The sequence below is a fragment of the Ranitomeya imitator genome, unplaced genomic scaffold (genome assembly GCF_032444005.1).
Source record: "Ranitomeya imitator isolate aRanImi1 unplaced genomic scaffold, aRanImi1.pri SCAFFOLD_1630, whole genome shotgun sequence".
In the NCBI taxonomy this organism is placed as follows: domain Eukaryota; kingdom Metazoa; phylum Chordata; class Amphibia; order Anura; family Dendrobatidae; genus Ranitomeya; species Ranitomeya imitator.
In genome coordinates, this window is record NW_027193998.1 from 103,459 (window position 1) to 125,175 (window position 21,717).

At 45.4% G+C, this 21,717-nt stretch overlaps 2 non-coding genes across 2 annotated transcripts; one reads left to right on the top strand and one right to left on the bottom strand.

Moving 5' to 3' along the window:
- Window positions 1–10,377: 10,377 nt before the first annotated feature.
- Window positions 10,378–10,459, top strand: TRNAS-AGA (transfer RNA serine (anticodon AGA)). Its single transcript has one exon. It is a non-coding gene; the product is annotated as a tRNA-Ser (tRNA).
- An 11,186-nt stretch (window positions 10,460–21,645) lies between these two features.
- TRNAE-UUC (transfer RNA glutamic acid (anticodon UUC)) lies at window positions 21,646–21,717 on the bottom strand. Its single transcript has one exon. It is a non-coding gene; the product is annotated as a tRNA-Glu (tRNA).

Below are 21,717 nucleotides of genomic sequence, written 5' to 3' on the forward strand. Positions count from 1 at the left end.
AAAGAAAAATACGCTGATAGGGAGACCACCATGATATGTAAACAATGAAACTTTTATTAGAAACATGCACACAGACCAACAGTATAGCTAAAAATACTTAAAAAACACTTAAGTGAAAACAATACTCTGTAAGATGTTAACGCCTCCCTGCTGCTCTCCCCCCGGTCTAACACATAATATAACCAGCATTGGTATTAAACATACAAACAGTGACCAACCAATACATATGTGAACTGTAAGCTAAGCTCCTATCCTGAAAAAAGTATAAGTTAGTCAACTATATCTCAAAAAGCCACCATATTATACATAGAAACATCCCAGCCTGAAACAGTAATATGAGGCCTGGCTAGTCTGGTGGTAAAATATACTGCCTGAACGGTTACTGTAGCCATGTGCGTGCATGAACATAAGATATAAACAATTCACACATCTGTCAAAGATAAGTAAAAAGTCATCATTGAACACGACCAGTACCAAATCAGATGGAAAAAGAAAAAAAAAGGTGAATGGGAAAATACGTTACAAGAGGTGGTAGAAAACTGCAGGCAGCCAGATAATCCTGTAGAGTGTGACGGGAGCCGAAGCGAAGACCAGGAGGGAGGGGGCCGAGGCCCAACGCGTGTCGCCACTCACAAGTGGCTTCGTCAGTGGTTTTCTCTGCCTCCCGAGGAAGCATTGTGAAACGCGCGTCGGGGCAGAGGGACGCCGAGGTACTTTCACTGGTTGACCGCAGGGTAATTATCTTTTTGCCATACGCTATACACTGAATGTATGCCATATTTGTTATACGTATTGGTGGTCAGAGCATTGGGGGCACATTTGCCAACCCATCCACCTAGAGTAACTATATTTATCGCTCCACTATTCATATTGCTTTGAAACCATAGACAAATATGTATTTATATATCTGTTTTGGCTTGCTCAGTGGCGGAATATGACTTTGTATGCTTGCTATTTATCAGCCTGATTGTTTTTGAAATTACCTATGGCAGTATAGTCCCTTGTTTTTGGATCCTGTACCCTTCTTTTCATGTAGTAATTGATGTTTATTAACATCTTTTATGGAATTTTTGCTAAATAAAATCTTGCTTTTACACTAGTCCCATAGTGGGAATCATTCATTCATTGGTCACACTAAATGTGAGATAGTTTGTCTGTGATGGTACAATACCCGTCATATGGAAGGGGTTTTAGTAAATATTAGGTTGAGCAATTTCTTGTGAATATATAACTTACTAGCTATTGAACCCGTTCTACGCCCGGGTGGCGAGCATTTATATTGGTATATGGTCTCCATCCTGGTATGTGCTGCTCCATCCTGCGCCCCCATCCTGTCATGTGCTGCTCCCATCCTGCGCCCCCGTTCTGTCATGTGCTGCTCCCATCCTGCGCCCCCGTTCTGTCATGTGCTGCTCCCATCCTGCGCCTCCATTCTGTCATGTGCTGCTCCCATCCTGCGCCCGTTCTGTCATTTGCTGCTCCCATCCTGCGCCCGTTCTGTCATTTGCTGCTCCCATCCTGCGCCCGTTCTGTCATGTGCTGCGGCCATCCTGCGCCCGTTCTGACATGTGCTGCTGCCATCCTGCGCCCGTTCTGTCATGTGTTGCGGCCATCCTGCGCCCGTTCTGTCATGTGCTGCTGCCATCCTGCGCCCGTTCTGTCATGTGCTGCTGCCATCCTGCGCCCGTTCTGTCATGTGCTGCGGCCATCCTGCGCCCGTTCTGTCATGTGCTGCTGCCATCCTGCGCCCGTTCTGTCATGTGCTGCGGCCATCCTGCGCCCGTTCTGACATGTGCTGCTGCCATCCTGCGCCCGTTCTGTCATGTGTTGCGGCCATCCTGCGCCCGTTCTGTCATGTGCTGCTGCCATCCTGCGCCCGTTCTGTCATGTGCTGCGGCCATCCTGCGCCCGTTCTGTCATGTGCTGCTGCCATCCTGCGCCCGTTCTGTCATGTGCTGCTGCCATCCTGCGCCCGTTCTGTCATGTGCTGCGGCCATCCTGCGCCCGTTCTGTCTTGTGCTGCGGCCATCCTGCGCCCGTTCTGTCATGTGCTGCTGCCATCCTGCGCCCGTTCTGTCATGTGCTGCTGCCATCCTGCACCCGTTCTGTCATGTGCTGCTGCCATCCTGCGCCCGTTCTGTCATGTGCTGCGGCCATCCTGCGCCCGTTCTGTCATGTGCTGCTGCCATCCTGCGCCCGTTCTGTCATGTGCTGCTCCCATCCTGCGCCACCATTGTATTATATGCCCCCCGCTCCAGTGTGTATGCCCCCGAATGCTGCTGCCATATAAAAAAAAAAAAAAAATACCATACTCACCTATCGTCCGGCTCCACTGCAGGTATGTCTTCAAGAAAATGGCGCCGGAAAGCGGGGACTGCGCAGGCGCCGATTCCGGCAGCAGGAATCGGCGCCTGCGCAGTCCGCGCTTTCCGGCGCCATTTTCTTGAAGACACACCTGCAGTGGAGCCGGAGTGTGTCTTCAAGAAAATGGCACCGGAAAGCGCGGACTGCGCAGGCGCCGATTCCGGCAGCAGGAATCGGCGCCTGCGCAGTCCGCGCCCTCCGGAGCCGGGAGCAGAGGAGCCGGGAGACGGAGCCGCAAGCAGCGCTGGAACCGGGAAAGGTGAGTATACTTACCCTCCCTCCTGGCGGTCCCTGACTCTCCGGTGGAGATCGCGGTATGCGTTCAGTGCTTACGCATACCGCGATCTCCCGGGAGCGTCGCTCTGTGAGGCCCAGACTGCGCCGGCGCTTGCGCAGTCTATAGAGGCTTCGGACAGAGTGACACTCCCAGCGTTATATTATAGATACTTTTTTCAGGATAGGAGCTTAGCTTACAGTTCACATATGTATTGGTTGGTCACTGTTTGTATGTTTAATACCAATGCTGGTTATATTATGTGTTAGACCGGGGGGGAGAGCAGCAGGGAAGCGTTAACATCTTACAGAGTATTGTTTTCACTTATGTGTTTTTTTAAGTATTTTTAGCTATACTGTTGGTCTGTGTGCACTTTTCTAATAAAAGTTTCATTGTTTACATATCATGGTGGTCTCCCTATCAGCGTATTCTTTTTGCATGTGCACCGTCCTCTGTGTCACCGTGTAAGGTGCTATAGCGTTCATGACGGGGCACCATAGTCTCATCAGGGTCAGATTCGGGCTCAGTACACTGTGAGGGCAATGTAGTAATCTGAGTCAATGGAACAGCATAATAATCTAGCTGTGGCTGTGCATCAGTGCACTCCATGTCCGATTCATCTTGTAATGGGCAGTTAACAATTTGCCGATCTAACCCAGGCACGGTATGTGTAAAGAGCTCCATGAAGTAACCTGTAGTGTTGCCTGCCGCATCCTTCACTTTTGGTTTGGGTGAAGGACACAAGGAAACGACTTGTTCCTGACCGGGAGCATCCACTGACAACTCGCTGTTGTCGAGCTTTCAGAAGAGGAGGCGAAAGAGCTAGAGGCTGAGTCAGCAAGGAAAGCCAAAACTTTTTCCTGCTGCTACGGCTTTAAAAGCGGTTTTCCTACTCCCAGATAAGGGAGCCTTCGAGGCCTTGTGTAGCCAGACGATGACGCCGGCTCAACATAGTAACATAGTAACATAGTTAGGCCGAAAAAAGACATTTGTCCATCCAGTTCAGCCTATATTCCATCATAATAAATCCCCAGATCTACGTCCTTCTACAGAACCTAATAATTGTATGATACAATATTGTTCTGCTCCAGGAAGACATCCAGGCCTCTCTTGAACCCCTCGACTGAGTTCGCCATCACCACCTCCTCAGGCAAGCAATTCCAGATTCTCACTGCCCTAACAGTAAAGAATCCTCTTCTATGTTGGTGGAAAAACCTTCCCTCCTCCAGACGCAAAGAATGCCCCCTTGTGCCCGTCACCTTCCTTGGTATAAACAGATCCTCAGCGAGATATTTGTATTGTCCCCTTATATACTTATACATGGTTATTAGATCGCCCCTCAGTCGTCTTTTTTCTAGACTAAATAATCCTAATTTTGCTAATCTATCTGGGTATTGTAGTTCTCCCATCCCCTTTATTAATTTTGTTGCCCTCCTTTGTACTCTCTCTAGTTCCATTATATCCTTCATGAGCACCGGTGCCCAAAACTGGACACAGTACTCCATGTGCGGTCTAACTAGGGATTTGTACAGAGGCAGTATAATGCTCTCATCATGTGTATCCAGACCTCTTTTAATGCATCCCATGATCCTGTTTGCCTTGGCAGCTGCTGCCTGGCACTGGCTGCTCCAGGTAAGTTTATCATTAACCAGGATCCCCAAGTCCTTCTCCCTGTCAGATTTACCCAGTGGTTTCCCATTCAGTGTGTAATGGTGATATTGATTCCCTCTTCCCATGTGTATAACCTTACATTTATCATTGTTAAACCTCATCTGCCACCTTTCAGCCCAAGTTTCCAACTTATCCAGATCCATCTGTAGCAGAATACTATCTTCCCTTGTATTAACTGCTTTACATAGTTTTGTATCATCTGCAAATATTGATATTTTACTGTGTAAACCTTCTACCAGATCATTAATGAATATGTTGAAGAGAACAGGTCCCAATACTGACCCCTGCGGTACCCCACTGGTCACAGCGACCCAGTTAGAGACTATACCATTTATAACCACCCTCTGCTTTCTATCACTAAGCCAGTTACTAACCCATTTACACACATTTTCCCCCAGACCAAGCATTCTCATTTTGTGTACCAACCTCTTGTGCGGCACGGTATCAAACGCTTTGGAAAAATCGAGATATACCACGTCCAATGACTCACCGTGGTCCAGCCTATAGCTTACCTCTTCATAAAAACTGATTAGATTGGTTTGACAGGAGCGATTTCTCATAAACCCATGCTGATATGGAGTTAAACAGTTATTCTCATTGAGATAATCCAGAATAACATCCCTCAAAAACCCTTCAAATATTTTACCAACAATAGAGGTTAGACTTGCTGGCCTATAATTTCCAGGTTGACTTTTAGAGCCCTTTTTGAATATTGGCACCACATTTGCTATGCGCCAGTCCTGCGGAACAGACCCTGTCGCTATAGAGTCACTAAAAATAAGAAATAATGGTTTATCTATTACATTACTTAGTTCTCTTAGTACTCGTGGGTGTATGCCATCCGGACCCGGAGATTTATCTATTTTCATCTTATTTAGCCGGTTTCGCACCTCTTCTTGGGTTAGATTGGTGACCCTTAATATCGGGTTTTCATTGTTTCTTGGGATTTCACCTAGCATTTCATTTTCCACCGTGAATACCGTGGAGAAGAAAGTGTTTAATATGTTAGCTTTTTCCTCGTCATCTACAACCATTCTTTCCTCACTATTTTTTAAGGGGCCTACATTTTCAGTTTTTATTCTTTTACTATTGATATAGTTGAAGAACAGTTTGGGATTAGTTTTACTCTCCTTAGCAATGTGCTTCTCTGTTTCCTTTTTGGCAGCTTTAATTAGTTTTTTAGATAAAGTATTTTTCTCCCTATAGTTTTTTTAGAGCTTCAATGGTGCCATCCTGCTTTAGTAGTGCAAATGCTTTCTTTTTACTGTTAATTGCCTGTCTTACTTCTTTGTTTAGCCACATTGGGTTTTTCCTATTTCTAGTCCTTTTATTCCCACAAGGTATAAACCGCTTACACTGCCTATTTAGGATGTTCTTAAACATTTCCCAATTATTATCTGTATTCTCATTTCTGAGGATATTGTCCCAGTCTACCAGATTAAGGGCATCTCTAAGCTGGTCAAACTTTGCCTTCCTAAAGTTCAGTGTTTTTGTGACTCCCTGACAAGTCCCCCTAGTGAAAGACAGGTGAAACTGCACAATATTGTGGTCGCTATTTCCTAGATGCCCAACCACCTGCAGATTTGTTATTCTGTCAGGTCTATTAGATAGTATTAGGTCTAAAAGTGCCTTTGGTGCTATTTTGCTTTTCCCACTACCACCAGATGCTCCACCACCACCACCACCATCAGTACCAGCTGGCAATGACCGCCCACGGCCTCTTCCACCAGACTTCCTCATTTTTGGAAAAATCTAACCAAAATAACAACCGTTATATGGTACTGTGAAACAATGTAGAAGGTGTATATAAACTTGTGGAGAATTTAAATCTCCCTTTTTTTTTTTGGGGGGGGGGGGAGACTGCACCCAAACTCAGGCCCAGTGTATTACACTACACAATGTCAGTGACAGAACGTGGCTGGAAGATATATAAAAAAAATACAAGGGCTGTAGTACAATTTCAATCTCCCTACAATGATCTCAGGATAAGTATGGCAGGCAGCAATAAAAATGACTGCTACACACAAAAGTGTGGACAAATAAACAAGATAACTGTGCAGAAAGGAGCAACAGGATTTTTGCTTTTAAAAAAGCAGTTGGTTTGCACAGCGGCGTACACACAGCAATGCAGCTATCAGGGAGCCTTATAAGGCAGCCTAATAAGCTACAGAGCTGATGCACAAAAATCAAGCCTCCACTGTCCCTGCAAACAAAAGGTGGTGTTGGACAGTGGAAATCGCTACAGCACAAGCGGTTTGGGGGTTAATGGACCCTGCCTAACGCTATCCCTGCTTCTGATGAAGCTCCAGCAACCTCTCCCTAAGCTCAGATCAGCAGCAGTAACATGGCGGTCGGCGTGCACGCCCCTTTATAGCCCCCGTGATGCCGCAGAAAGCAAGCCAATCACTGCAATGCCCTTCTCTAAGATGGTGGGGACCAGGACCTATGTCATCACGCTGCCCACACTCTGCGTCCTCCTTCATTGGATGAGAAATGGCGCTGAAAACGTCATACAAAACATGACATTGGCGCGAAGATCGCCGACCTCATGGCCGATCCCACACTAGGGTCGGGTTTCACGAAACCCGACTTTGCCGAAAGTCGTCGACTTTTGAATTTGTCCGATCCGTTTCGCTCAACCCTAATTTGCACTCTTTGGAAATTGATGCCACTTTTGTGGTGTGTGCCAATATTTTTTTGAAATGTGGAGACTCCAAGTTGGGTCTCCATCTGATGGGTTGCCTGTAGTGGAAGGGGTCTCAGAGCTCCGGGCCTACACCTGTCACTCATCCACCTCTTTCTGATCAATTTGTAAGCTTGGCCAGGCCCCTACCCATCCATCTATGCTTCGTTTTTATAAAATTTCTACTGTGTGTCCATTGATGCCACTTTTCCTGGTGTCTGCCCCTAATTTTTTGAAATGTTTGGATTCCAGGTTTGGCCTCCTTCATGTGTGTTGCCTGGAGCAGTAGGGCTCCCAGACAGGCAGGCCTAAACTTACTTTCAGTCAACTACCTGTGTTACTAAAAAGTCCTACACTGCAAAGCTGATATTTGGGCGACCTGAATGTGGCTGAGCAGTAAAGCAGTTTTAGCTGTTGCTTGAGGTATCTGTGCTCCTAGCATGGCAGGCCTACACTGGTCCCTCACCCATCTCTTAATTTCAAAGATGTAAATGCGGATCCAGACCCGGCCTCATGCATGGCTCATGCCATTATCAAATTTCTACTGTTGGTCAATTGTTGCCACTTTTCCTGGTGTCTGCCCCTAATTTTTGGAAATGTTTGGACTCCAGGTTGGGTGTCCTTTATGTGTGTTGCCTGAATTTGGCAGGGCTCTCAGAGCATCAGGCCTACACCTGCCACTAATCCACCTGTTACTGATCAATGTTTCAGCTAGAAATGCTGTTCCAAGTCCTGTCCCATGGATTCATGCTGCACAATTGTACTATTTTTACTGGGTCAATTGATGCCACTTTTCCTAATGTTTGCCTCTAATTTGAGCTTTTGAGCCCCCCTGAATGTGTTGTCTATGCGTTTGGTTTTGCTTTCCATTGAATTTAATGGGGTTTGGATACATTCGGCGAACATCGGGAAGTTTGCCGATCCCAGCTGAACCTAAGCTTAAAAGGTTTACTCATCTCTACTAGTTTATATTCATTAAAAAAAAAAAACACAACTGAGCTTGGTTTAGGTTGATGTACATGCAGCACATAAACGCAGGTTCACATTGGCCATAAAGCATACAAAACCTACAAGAAGCAAAATTTGCAAAAGCCCTGCTGTAACTAAGTAAGTAAAGAGCAAAAGCGCATTTTTATATCTCAGGGTTCTTAGTAATACTGTTTTTGATCAAAAATAGCATAAAAGCCATCCCACCACGACAAGGTGACCCTGATCAGGATGGTCCTACTCTAATATTTTAAAAACCTTACCATGTGTCAGAGATGACCTCAGTGTGTGAATAAGGACAGACAAAATGACGAGGTCCCAACCTGTGGACACCAGTCTGGGGAAGCCATTATATACAATTTCCAGCTCAGGAGAGGGAGGCCACCCCCCGACTTGCACAGAACGCAAAAATGCAAAGAAAAAACACAAAAATTTGAGCTTGGTTTAAGCCGGTATACATGCAGCACATAAGCGCATGTTCACCTTGACCATGCCGATCAGGGTCACCTTGTCGACGGTGGGATGGCTTTTATGCTATTTTTGATCATAAACAGTATTACTAAGAATTTTGTGTTATTTAAATACACTTTTGCGTTTTACCTATTTAGTTACAGCAGGGTTTTTGCTCATGTTATTTCTTGTAGTTTTTGTATGCTTTATGGCCAATATGAACATGCGTTTATGTGCTGCATGTTTACCAACTTTGTATTTTTTGCATTCTGTGCAAGGAAATTATAGAAATTATTATTATTATTTATTTATATAACACCATTAATTCCATGGTGATGTACATGAGAAGGGGTTACATACAAATTACAGATATCGCGTTCAGTAAACAAACTAACAATGACAGACTGGTACAGAGGGGCGAGGACCCTGCCCTTGCGGGCTTACATTCTACAGGGTTTCGGGGAAGGAGACAGTAGGTTGAGGGTTGTAGGAGCTCCGGTGTTGGTGAGGCGGTAGCTCCGGTGTTGGTGAGGCGGTAGCTCCGGTAGTGGTGAGGAGGCAGCAGGGTCAGTGCAGGCTCTAAGCTTTCGATCCAAATGTGGTTGATAGTCACACCACACCAGCACATGTCCTGGACCATTTAAAGTTCCTGAATAACCATCTAGATGATCCAGAGGAGGCATGGGATAAGGTTATGTGGACAGATGAGACCAAAATAGAACTTTTTAGTATCAACTCCACTCGCCATGTTTGAAGGAATTAGAAGGATTAGTACAACCCAAAGAACACCATACCAACCGTAAAGCATGGTGGGGGAAACATACTTTACAGAGGACAGTACAACTGCACCATATTGAAGGGAGGATGGATGGGGTCATGTATTGTGAGATTTTGACCAACAACCTTCTTCCCTCAGTAAGAGAATTGAAGATGAGTCGTAAAGTAAAATTATTATTAGAGGAGAGTTTATCAAGAGGGAGACCGATTAGTTTAGTGTTGCAGTATTCAGTGAAAGAATAAATACAGTGATTATTTATGAAGCAAGGGAACATTTTCTTCTTTATTTTACTTTTCTCTGAGGAAAATGATGGAAACTGATGAGGAAGATGAAAATTCTTTTATCCTGACAATTATCTCAGTGTAAACAATGAGATCAGAAGAATTCCATCATCTCTAAGATCGTTCTGTTGGGTCACAACCCTAAGTGTAAATTCAGCTCATTTGGGTTGTTGGGAGCGGAGGTACAATTTTGGAAATAACCAGGGTGCTCTGGAGGGGGGTCTGCACATTATGACCTTGTAGTTCTCTAGAGATAGTCACCGTTTAATGTGTCATGGCCTTGGTGGGTTGACCAGGACGAAAAAAAACAATGAAATAAAAAATTTCTGCCTTTATTTGATAAAAAGGTGGAGAATGCGGGCATCGATCCCGCTACCTCTCGCATGCTAAGCGAGCGCTCTACCATTTGAGCTAATCCCCCTTCCTCTCGTTACTTGGTGGCCGGTCACTTTTCACTGTGATGATTCCGGTCTCGGTGAAGCTGCTGATTGATGTGGAGTGCTATAAAATCCTCCCTTCTGTAATAACGATTCCGAGAGACAGGAGGGACGTTCTCACTACACAGAGAAGGACGACCACGAAGAAACCTCTACTGGTAGATGAGATCTCTCTGCTGATCCTGCTGCTGCTGTAGATCACAGACATTTCACCAGATCTCGCTGTTTCCCAGGACAGGACATCTTCCTAGACCTTTCTGCCCTCACACAGCAGCGCCCAGATGTGGAGTTTATATTTATTTTAGACCATTACCTGCAACCACGATCAATTCTACAGGAAAGTGATCAGAGAAGGCGTTCCACGCTGCAGTGAATTAGGAACCGTAATTACCCTAATAGAAGCCCCACATCAGTAGAGCTGACAGTGAGAAGGAATCAGTGTACAAACAGCTGTAGTCGTGGCCGAGTGGTTAAGGCGATGGACTAGAAATCCATTGGGGTCTCCCCGCGCAGGTTCAAATCCTGCCGACTACGTGAACGTTTTTTTTTTTCCTCTGGAAAAAAATCTAAATAATTTAATCTAAAATTGGGAGGCAGTAGAATACACTATACATGACTATGGTAGGTGGACTGACAACCTTTTATTTTATTATTATTATACATTTTTATAGCGCCATTTATTCCATGGTGCTTTACATGTGAATACGAGGCAAATATAGACAAATACATTAAACACGAGCAAAAAAAAAGGCACACGGGTACATAAGGAGGGAGGACCCTGCCCGCGAGGGCTCACAGTCTGCAGGGGATGGGTGAGGATACACTAGGAGCACCCTGCCCGTGAGGGCTCAGTCTGCAGGGGATGGGTGAGGATACATTAGGAGCACCATGCCCGCGAGGGCTCAGTCTGCAGGGGATGGGTGAGGATACACTAGGAGGACCCTGCCCGCGAGGGCTCAGTCTGCAGGGGAGGGGTGATGAAACACTAGGAGAGGGTAGAGCTGGTTGTGCGGCGGTTCAGTAGGTTGAGGATCACTGCAGGCTGTCAGCTTGTCGGAAGAGGTGAGTCTTCAGGTTCTTTTTGAAGGTTTCTATGGTAGGCGAGAGTCTGATGTTTTGGGGTAAAGAGTTCCAGAGTATGGGGGAAGCACGGGAGAAGTCTTGGATGCGGTTGTGGGAAGAAGAGATGAGAGGGAAGTAGAGAAGGAGATCTTGAGAGGATCGGAGGTTGTGTGTAGGTAAGTACCGGGAGACGAGGTCACAGATGTATGGAGGAGACAGGTTGTGGATGGCTTTGTATGTCATTGTAAGGGTTTTGTACTGGAGTCTCTGGGCGATAGGAAGCCAGTGAAGGGCTTGGGATAGGGGAGAGGCTGGGGAATAGCGGGGAGACAGGTAGATTAGTCGGGCCGCAGAGTGTAGGATGGATTGGAGTGGTGCCAGAGGGGAGTCCAGAGAGTAGGAGGTTGCAGTAGTCAAGGCGTGAGATGATAAGGGCATGCACTAGTGTTTTTGTGGTGTCACGGTCAAGGAATGCGCGGATTCGGGAGATATTTTTGAGTTTGAGATGACAGGAGGAGGCAAGGGCTTGGATATGTGGCTTGAAAGAGAGGGTAGAGTCGAGAATCACCCCAAGGCACCGGGCGTGTGGGACTGGGGAAAGTGAGCAGCCATTGACATTGATGGATAGATGTGGTGGAGGGGTAGAGTGAGATGGGGGAAAGATGATGAATTCTGTTTTGTCCATGTTCAGTTTTAGAAAGCGAGCAGAAAAGAAAGATGAAATTGCAGACAGACAGTGCGGGATTTTGGTAAGTAAGGAGGTGAGGTCAGGTCTGGATAGGTAGATCTGCGTGTCATCGGTGTAGAGATGGTACTGCATACCATGGGATTCTATGAGCTGTCCCAGGCCGAAAGTGGAGATGGAGAAGAGAAGGGGTCCTAGAACAGAGCCTTGGGGAACACCGACAGACAGGGGGCGAGATGAGGAGGTGGTGTGGGGGAGAGAGACACTGAATGTTCGGTCTGTCAGATATGACGAGATCCAGGATAGGGCCAAGTCTGTGATACCAAGAGATGAGAGGATCTGTAGCAGAAGGGAGTGGTCGAGTGTCGAAGGCAGAAGGCAGGTCCAGGAGAAGTAGGACAGAGTAGTGTCGCTTGCTCCTGGCAGTTAGTAGGTCATTGGTGACTTTAGTTAGGGCAGTTTCAGTTGAGTGATGGGGACGGAAGCCAGATTGTAACCTCTGTCCTTCCTAAATGGCTGATGGATCAGTTCCAGAAATCATTTTTTTGTGCGAATATATGAGACCTGCTTGGAAGGCAGCTATGCTCACCACTATACCACCAACGCTCCATATCTGAGCCTTCCAGGTAACTCCAACACTGCACCTGGGGTGGTGGTCAAGTTCTCACAAGAAGTCTCACTTTAAGGCCAGGATCACACATACGTTAGACACGGCCGAGTCTCGCAGGTGAAAACCCTCCTCTGGCGCCGGCACTCCGGAGCGGAGTGTGGAGCCGCACAGCAACACATGGAGCTGCACGCTCCGCTCCCAAGTGCCGGCGCCAGAGCTGGGTTTTCACCTGCGAGACTTGGCCGTATCTCGCGTATGTGTGATCCCGGCCTTACTCCTCTCCTTTGTTCTCCTGCTTTTCCCTCACGGTCAGGGTGTGTGGAGCAGGGTCAGACGCTGTGCCGCTACATACAGGGCAGATGGCAGCTGTAATATGTAGGGATGTAAACTGTCCTACTCTGTTCCTGCCCCTGAAGACAACAGCAGCACTGTGAGTATTGTAATGTAGAAGAAACTTGGAATTCAACTTTTGTAGAAATAAGGTTAATTTTTTTAATGCACTCAAAAGTAGTACAATATCCAGACATTTCAGTCCAACAAAGACCTTCATCAGTGTACTAACAAAAATAAGGGCATAGCAATTAACAAAGATTTCTGCTCATAAAATATAAAGTGTATACATGACAATTATTAAAATACTCAAAATATTCCTATAAGGACCAAATTGGTGCTTTGAATGGTAATAATCCTGCAAAGCTGACTATAGCATGCTAGGTTTGAAGACAGTTCTCATTATACAGTTAGGGCCAGAAATATTTGGACAGTGACACAATTTTCGCGAGTTGGGCTCTGCATGCCACCACATTGGATTTGAAATGAAACCTCTACAACAGAATTCAAGTGCAGATTGTAACGTTTAATTTGAAGGGTTGAACAAAAATATCTGATAGAAAATGTAGGAATTGTACGCATTTCTTTACAAACACTCCACATTTTAGGAGGTCAAAAGTAATTGGACAAATAAACATAACCCAAACAAAATATTTTTATTTTCAATATTTTGTTGCAAATCCTTTGGAGGCAATCACTGCCTTAAGTCTGGAACCCATGGACATCACCAAACGCTGGGTTTCCTCCTTCTTAATGCTTTGCCAGGCCTTTACAGCCGCAGCCTTCAGGTCTTGCTTGTTTGTGGGTCTTTCCGTCTTAAGTCTGGATTTGAGCAAGTGAAATGCATGCTCAATTGGGTTTAGATCTGGAGATTGACTTGGCCATTGCAGAATGTTCCACTTTTTACACTCATGAACTCCTGGGTAGCTTTGGCTGTATGCTTGGGGTCATTGTCCATCTGTACTATGAAGCGCCGTCCAATCAACTTTGCAGCATTTGGCTGAATCTGGGCTGAAAGTATATCCCGGTACACTTCAGAATTCATCCGGCTACTCTTGTCTGCTCTTATGTCATCAATAAACACAAGTGACCCAGTGCCATTGAAAGCCATGCATGCCCATGCCATCACGTTGCCTCCACCATGTTTTACAGAGGATGTGGTGTGCCTTGGATCATGTGCCGTTCCCTTTCTTCTCCCCATCATTCTGGTACAGGTTGATCTTTGTCTCATCTGTCCATAGAATACTTTTCCAGAACTGAGCTGGCTTCTTGAGGTGTTTTTCTGTCTATTTTTGGTATTGGTGAATGGTTTGCATCTAGATGTGAACCCTTTGTATTTACTGTCATGGAGTCTTCTCTTTACTGTTGACTTAGAGACAGATACACCTACTTCACTGAGAGTGTTCTGGACTTCAGTTGATGTTGTGAACGGGTTCTTCTTCACCAAATTAAGTATGCGGCGATCATCCACCACTGTTGTCATCCGTGGACGCCCAGGCCTTTTTGAGTTCCCAAGCTCACCAGTCAATACCTTTTTTCTCAGAATGTAACCAACTGTTGATTTTGCTACTCCAAGCATGTCTGCTATCTCTCTGATGGATTTTTTCTTTTTTTTCAGCCTCAGGATGTTCTGCTTCACCTCAATTGAGAGTTCCTTTGACCGCATGTTGTCTGCTCACAGCAACAGCTTCCAAATGCAAAACCACACACCTGGAATCCACCCCTGACCTTTTAACTACTTCATTGATTACAGGTTAACGAGGGAGATGCCTTCAGAGTTAATTGCAGCCCTTAGAGTCCATTGTCCAATTACTTTTGGTCCCTTGAAAAAGAGGACGCTATGCATTACAGAGCTATGATTCCTAAACCCTTTCTCCGATTTGGATGTGGAAACTATCATATTGCAGCTGGGAGTGTGCACTTTCAGCCCATATTACATATATAATTTTATTTCTGAACATGTTTTTGTAAACAGCTAAAATAACAAAACTTGTGTCACTGTCCAAATATTTCTGGCCCTAACTGTATATGCAAGTAACACATAAGGAAAAAAGAAAAAGAGAAGGAAATAAAGTAAAAGAAAGAATAAAACACCAACCTGACTGCCTATCTGTATGGAGGGAGGTTATGCGGATACGAGACTCAGTGTCTCCTAGGTTCCCTGTTCAAAGAATATAGCGAGTGAGTGGCTTGTAGATATACATCTGACCGATAAAGCACCCACAGGTTCCGTTAATTGAAGTACCTTTGACAAAAAAGAGGGAGGGTATATTGGCTATTTTCGCCCTGAACATTACAGCGCAGTCCATAGTGATCAGAGTGCAGAAAAGATGGTGTCCGTACCTTTAAGGCTATGTGCCCACCTTGCAGATCCGCAGCATTTTTTACCACGCAGAAACGCTGCAGATCCGCAAGTGCTTTACAGTACAATGTAAAAAAAATGTTGTGCTAATGGTGCGGAAAATTCCGAGCCGAAATGCTGCGGATTAAAAGAAGTAGCATGTCACTTCTTTTGTGCGGATCTGCAGCGTTTTTGTACCCATTTTATTATAGAAATCTGCAGGGGTAAAAAGGCAGCAAATCCGCAAAAAAATCCGCATTAAAAAACGCATCAAATCCGAACCTGCGTTTTCTGCCAAGAGAAGCAGAATCCGCACAAAAAATTCCAGAGACAAATCCGCAACGTGTGCACTTAGCCTCGGAAGGAAACATAGGATTCCCACCGTGGCAATAAACATTTATGTCTCTACAATCAAAACCAGAAGTACTGGTAAATTGGGGTTTTGGCCGATCATCGAAGAGTATGCCATAAAGTTTAAAAAACCTTCCACTGCTGCGGTCATAGTGACGTGGTAGAAAGCGGTGTCCGCCGCTGATTGTAGCCATATAGGGAGCAGTGCGCGGCATCAGCGTGGAGTGGAATCATCTAATGGCCAATAGTGAAGTGCTCGCATTACCGGAAAGGAGGCTGTGTCTGTGCGCCCCTTGCGGGGGAAGGGCCTCATGCGTTCCATAGAGAGGAAGTGTCCTGTACGTTCCAAATAGGCGAGTCTGCATTCCAGGATCTTTCTAGACAAGAGCCGCTTCTCCGAACGTGTGAAGACCAGGGCACTGTGCATTCTCTCTCATAGCGATGTGATGACAGGATACTCAAAAGTGTATACAACAAAGGAAAACACCAGCGCTACCAATAGAAAAGATACCCTTTGCTGCTGGTATCAAAACAGGCAGATGCCAGGGCTGTCAATGTAAGTAAACAATATTAGTAAAACAGGATGATACCGCGCTAAAGGGAAATGTCTGTGCTGAGGAATCTATATACCAATAGGTGGAGTATACAAAAGTTGCAACTTTTGTATACTCCACCTATTGGTATATAGGTTCCTCAGCACAGACATTTCCCTTTAGCGCGGTATCATCCTGTTTTAATAATATAGGATACTCTAAAGTGTTCTAACTGTGCCGCAGTCGAATAGGAAAGAGGGAGATCCAAAGGTTGAGGTCAAGAGGCATGAACTTCATTTACTATACACGACTCTGTGGAAGAGAGTATGTGATCAGGATTTGAGAAGTTATTCATGATATATGTCCACATAAACAGAGTGAAGAGGTGATCCCTAGTGAGAAAGAAGATTCATACAGAATGATCATAGAACATGTACATAAAGTAATGATGACGTGATGAAAGCGTTTTTTTTTTTTGTATTCAAACAAAGGAGAGTAAATCGTACTCCCTATTGAGACCTCTGGGGGACAAAGTTTGCTGTCCATGGATCCAGTAGGCCTCTTTTTGTTTTAAAATGCACACACAATCACCCTCTCGTCGTGGCGGGGGGACCTGTTCTATGACTTGAAATTTCAATTGGGACACATGCCAGTGATGATAATGATAGACGTGGCCCAGTGGGTGGGGCTAGTGCTGATAAAAATTGGGACACTTCCTGGTAGTGGAGGATTGTAGAAGTGCATAGTGAAGGTCAGGTTCAGGGGCGGTGGGCTGCTAGGGGCAGCATGAGCCAATCATTCTAGGCAGCGGGAGGCTGAATAGAGTTCCCTGAGGGACATTCCTGTAGCATGTGGAGCCTAGGGCTCTGGCCAATTACCAAGGATCTAGTCTGGTCTTCTGCCATCTTGAGGTCGGTGGACATGGAATTACATGTGGGGCAGGTGGCGGGTCCAGGGTGCAGTGCCGGGGTGGACAACAAATCCCTGAGGCTGATTGAATCAGTTGGCTTGGGGGTCATCCAGGAGGAACGAGTGGCAGGGCTGAAGAGGTACTGTACTGAGGAAGGAAGAGACGTGAAATTCCTGACCGCACATGTCGCCACCTGATGAACGTGAACTGACCAGTAAATGTTTGTCTGTTTCAAAGACCTTGGTGTCCTCTGAATAAGAGATTTTTGTTTTTTGAACTTTGGTGGTTCTTTATCAGATAAATGGCAACCAGCGGCAGCTATGTTACTGAATTCAGAAGGCCAGAACAGCCTCACCAACACCAAGTCAGGTTACACTCGCAGGAGTCAGCAGACCCCATGATAAAGGCGGCAGCAGCACAGGTGCAAAATATTGACGGAAGCTGCCACTCACAAACCTAACAAGTCATGGAGGGGGCGGCTGCGTAGCATTACACATGCACCCGGATGAGGCTTGTATAGGGCACCAGTCACACAAGTACGTGTGATGCACAGTATCCGTCTTACATCCTATCGAAGACGCCCATGCTATTAGATCAGGCGGCCACCCAGCACTATATAAGTACACCCCACAAGCCAGACGCTTCAAATCACCCACCTAACACTAAAGGGCCTGGCTGCTTTCAGCAAAAAAATGGAAGAATGTGCTGTGGACCCCCATGATGAAGATGAGGGAGGTTTTCTTCTGCCCCTGTGTTTACCACCTGCTGTTCACTGTTGGCCACTCCCATCTATATATTGTGGACCCTGGTAAGCACTCATTGTCAGAGCTTGCTTCATGCTGCATGGTTAGGAGATAGTGGTTTGTTGTTGTTTGAGAAGGTGTTTGGTGGATTTATCTCTGACTGTTGCTAGGTTTTGAGTTTGTGATAATTCTCCCTTCTTCTTCTACTTTGATTTTTCCACATTCACCACTCTCCAGTGCATTCCTCCGTTATATGTGACTGTATATTTGTATGTTTGGTATTTTTCATTACCTTTTGTTCGTATTACCTTATTAGTCTGATTGGGGTACTACGGTGCACTACTATTCCCCTTTTCCCTGGGTGGGTGAAGGGTACAGACTGAGGGTGGATTTAGAAGCTAATGCAAGGTACGTGGCCCCGGGGTTTTCCCCATCAGATGTAATCCAGGGAACAAGGCAAACTATGGCGCCATTAGCATTAGAGACAGGGAGGAGCCACCTGACATCAGAGTCATGACTCCGCCTTAAAGTATTTTGCCTTGAAGAGCAATTGAAGTTCGTGCATCCTGGCTCTTCATACATTGCAAAGCTTTCTGTGGATGATGCAGCTACTGATGACTTCTCCGACAGTGGCCACAGACAACCCCTGAGGAGAGCAGATTAGCAGTCATCAACTGTATTACTCAGATAAGACCCTGCTACTCAGATAAGACCCTATTAATCACATAAGATCCTAATAATCAGATAAGATCCTATTAATCACACTAGATTGTGGCCCGATTATAACGCATCGGGTATTCTAGAATATGCATGTCCCCGTAGTATATGGACAATGATGATTCCAGAATTCGCGGCAGACTGTGCCCGTCGCTGATTGGTCAAGGCAACCTTTATGACATCATCATCGCCATGGCAACCATTATGACATCTACGTCGATACTGTGCCCGTCGCTGAATCAGAAACGTGGGATTTCTACGTCGATGCTGTGTTGGTCTCTGATTGGTCGAGGCCTGGTGGCCTCGACCAATCAGAGAGCAGGGATTTCCAGGACAGACAGACAGAAAGACAGACAGACAGACAGACGGAAAAACCCTTAGACAATTATATACAGTGGGGCAAAAAAGTATTTAGTCAGTCAGCAATAGTGCAAGTTCCACCACTTAAAAAGATGAGAGGCGTCTGTAATTTACATCATAGGTAGACCTCAACTATGGGAGACAAACTGAGAAAAAAAAATCCAGAAAATCACATTGTCTGTTTTTTTAACATTTTATTTGCATATTATAGTGGAAAATAAGTATTTGGTCAGAAACAAAATTTCATCTCAATAGTTTGTAATATATCCTTTGTTGGCAATGACAGAGGTCAAACGTTTTCTGTAAGTCTTCACAAGGTTGCCACACACTGTTGTTGGTATGTTGGCCCATTCCTCCATGCAGATCTCCTCTAGAGCAGTGATGTTTTTGGCTTTTCGCTTGGCAACACGGACTTTCAACTCCCTCCAAAGGTTTTCTATAGGGTTGAGATCTGGAGACTGGCTAGGCCACTCCAGGACCTTGAAATGCTTCTTACGAAGCCACTCCTTCGTTGCCCTGGCGGTGTGCTTTGGATCATTGTCATGTTGAAAGACCCAGCCACGTTTCATCTTCAATGCCCTTGCTGATGGAAGGAGGTTTGCACTCAAAATCTCACGATACATTGCCCCATTCATTCTTTCATGTACCGGATCAGTCGTCCTGGCCCCTTTGCAGAGAAACAGCCCCAAAGCATGATGTTTCCACCACCATGCTTTACAGTAGGTATGGTGTTTGATGGATGCAACTCAGTATTCTTTTTCCTCCAAACACGACAAGTTGTGTTTCTACCAAACAGTTCCAGTTTGGTTTCATCAGACCATAGGACATTCTCCCAAAACTCCTCTGGATCATCCAAATGCTCTCTAGCAAACTTCAGACGGGCCCGGACATGTACTGGCTTAAGCAGTGGGACACGTCTGGCACTGCAGGATCTGAGTCCATGGTGGCGTAGTGTGTTACTTATGGTAGGCCTTGTTACATTGGTCCCAGCTCTCTGCAGTTCATTCACTAGGTCCCCCCGCGTGGTTCTGGGATTTTTGCTCACCGTTCTTGTGATCATTCTGACCCCACGGGGTGGGATTTTGCGTGGAGCCCCAGATCGAGGGGGATTATCAGTGGTCTTGTATGTCTTCCATTTTCTAATTATTGCTCCCACTGTTGATTTCTTCACTCCAAGCTGGTTGGCTATTGCAGATTCAGTCTTCCCAGCCTGGTGCAGGGCTACAATTTTGTTTCTGGTGTCCTTTGACAGCTCTTTGGTCTTCACCATAGTGGAGTTTGGAGTCAGACTGTTTGAGGGTGTGCACAGGTGTCTTTTTATAATGATAACAAGTTTAAACAGGTGCCATTACTACAGGTAATGAGTGGAGGAAAGAGGAGACTCTTAAAGAAGAAGTTACAGGTCTGTGAGAGACAGAAATCTTGATTGTTTGTTTCTGACCAAATACTTATTTTCCACCATAATATGCAAATAAAATGTTAAAAAAAACAGACAATGTGATTTTCTGGATTTTTTTTCTCAGTTTGTCCCCCATAGTTGAGGTCTACCTATGATGTAAATTACAGACGCCTCTCATCTTTTTAAGTGGTGGAACTTGCACTATTGCTGACTGACTAAATACTTTTTTGCCCCACTGTATATAGACTAGATTGTGGCCCGATTCTAACGCATCGGGTATTCTAGAATATGCATGTCCCTGTAGTATATGGACAATGATGATTCCAGAATTCGCGGCAGACTGTGCCCGTCGCTGATTGGTCGAGGCAACCTTTGACATCATCGTCGCCATGGCAACCATTATGACATCTACATCGATACTGTGCCCGTCGCTGAATCAGAAACGTGGGATTTCTATGTCCTTTATGACATCATCGTCGCTGTGCCCGTTGCTGATTGGTCGAAGCCTGGCGGCCTCGACCAATCAGAGACGCGGGATGTCTACGTCCTTTATGACATCATCGTCGCTGTGCTCGTCGCTGATTGGTCGAGGCCTGGCGGCCTCGACCAATCAGAGAGCTGGGATTTCCAGGACAGACAGACAGACAGACAGACAGACAGACGGAAAAACCCTTAGACAATTATATATATAGATAAGATCCTAATAATCAGATAAGATCCTATTAATCACATAAGATCCTAATAATCAGATAAGATCCTATTAATCACATAAGATCCTAATAATCAGATAAGATCCTATTAATCACATAAGATCCTATTAATCAGATAAGATCCTATTATTCAGATTAGATCCTATTACTCAGATAAGATCCTATTACTCAGATAAGATCCTATTACTCAGCTAAGATCCTGCTACTCAGATAAGATCCCATTACTCAGATTAGATCCTATTGCTCTTTGTATCCTTGTTCGCTGTAATAATGATTCCCAGAGACAGGAGGGACGTTCTCACTGCACAGAGAAGGACGACCACGAAGAAACCTCTACTGGTAGATGAGATCTCTGCTGATCCCGCTGCTGCTGTAGATCACAGACGTTTCACCAGATCTCGCTGTTTCCCAGGACAGGACATCTTCCTTGACCTTTCTGCCCTCACACAGCAGCGCCCAGATGTAGAGTTTATATTTGTATTAGACCATTACCTGCAACCACGATCAATTCTAGAGGAAAGTGATCAGAGAAGGCGATCCACGCTGCAGTGAATTAGGAACTGTAATTACCCTAATAGAAGCACCACATCAGGAGAGCTGGCAGTGAGGAGGGATTATTAAGGAAAATGAAAAAGCTGGTAATGTGACGCCATCAGTAATGTGGCTGATTAGTCCAGTAGATAATTCTATAATTCTACTAATAAGTAATAAAATGTCCTTCGAACCGGAATCGAACCAGTGACCTAAGGATGTCTGTGCTCCACTACAGTCCTCCGCTCTACCAGCTGAGCTATCGAAGGCTCGTGTCCTGCCAGTCTCCTGCCGCCATCTCCTCGCTGCGTCTCCAGGTTTATGGGTCACAGAACACCGGACATTTCTATCATATATTATACCTGTGCATTATTTACTGATCAATAAGATTCTGACTGTAACAACAATAAGGAGACAGCAAAAATAAAAGGAGTCATCTTCCCATACCGGGAGTCGAACCCGGGCCGCCTGGGTGAAAACCAGGAATCCTGACCGCTAGACCATATGGGA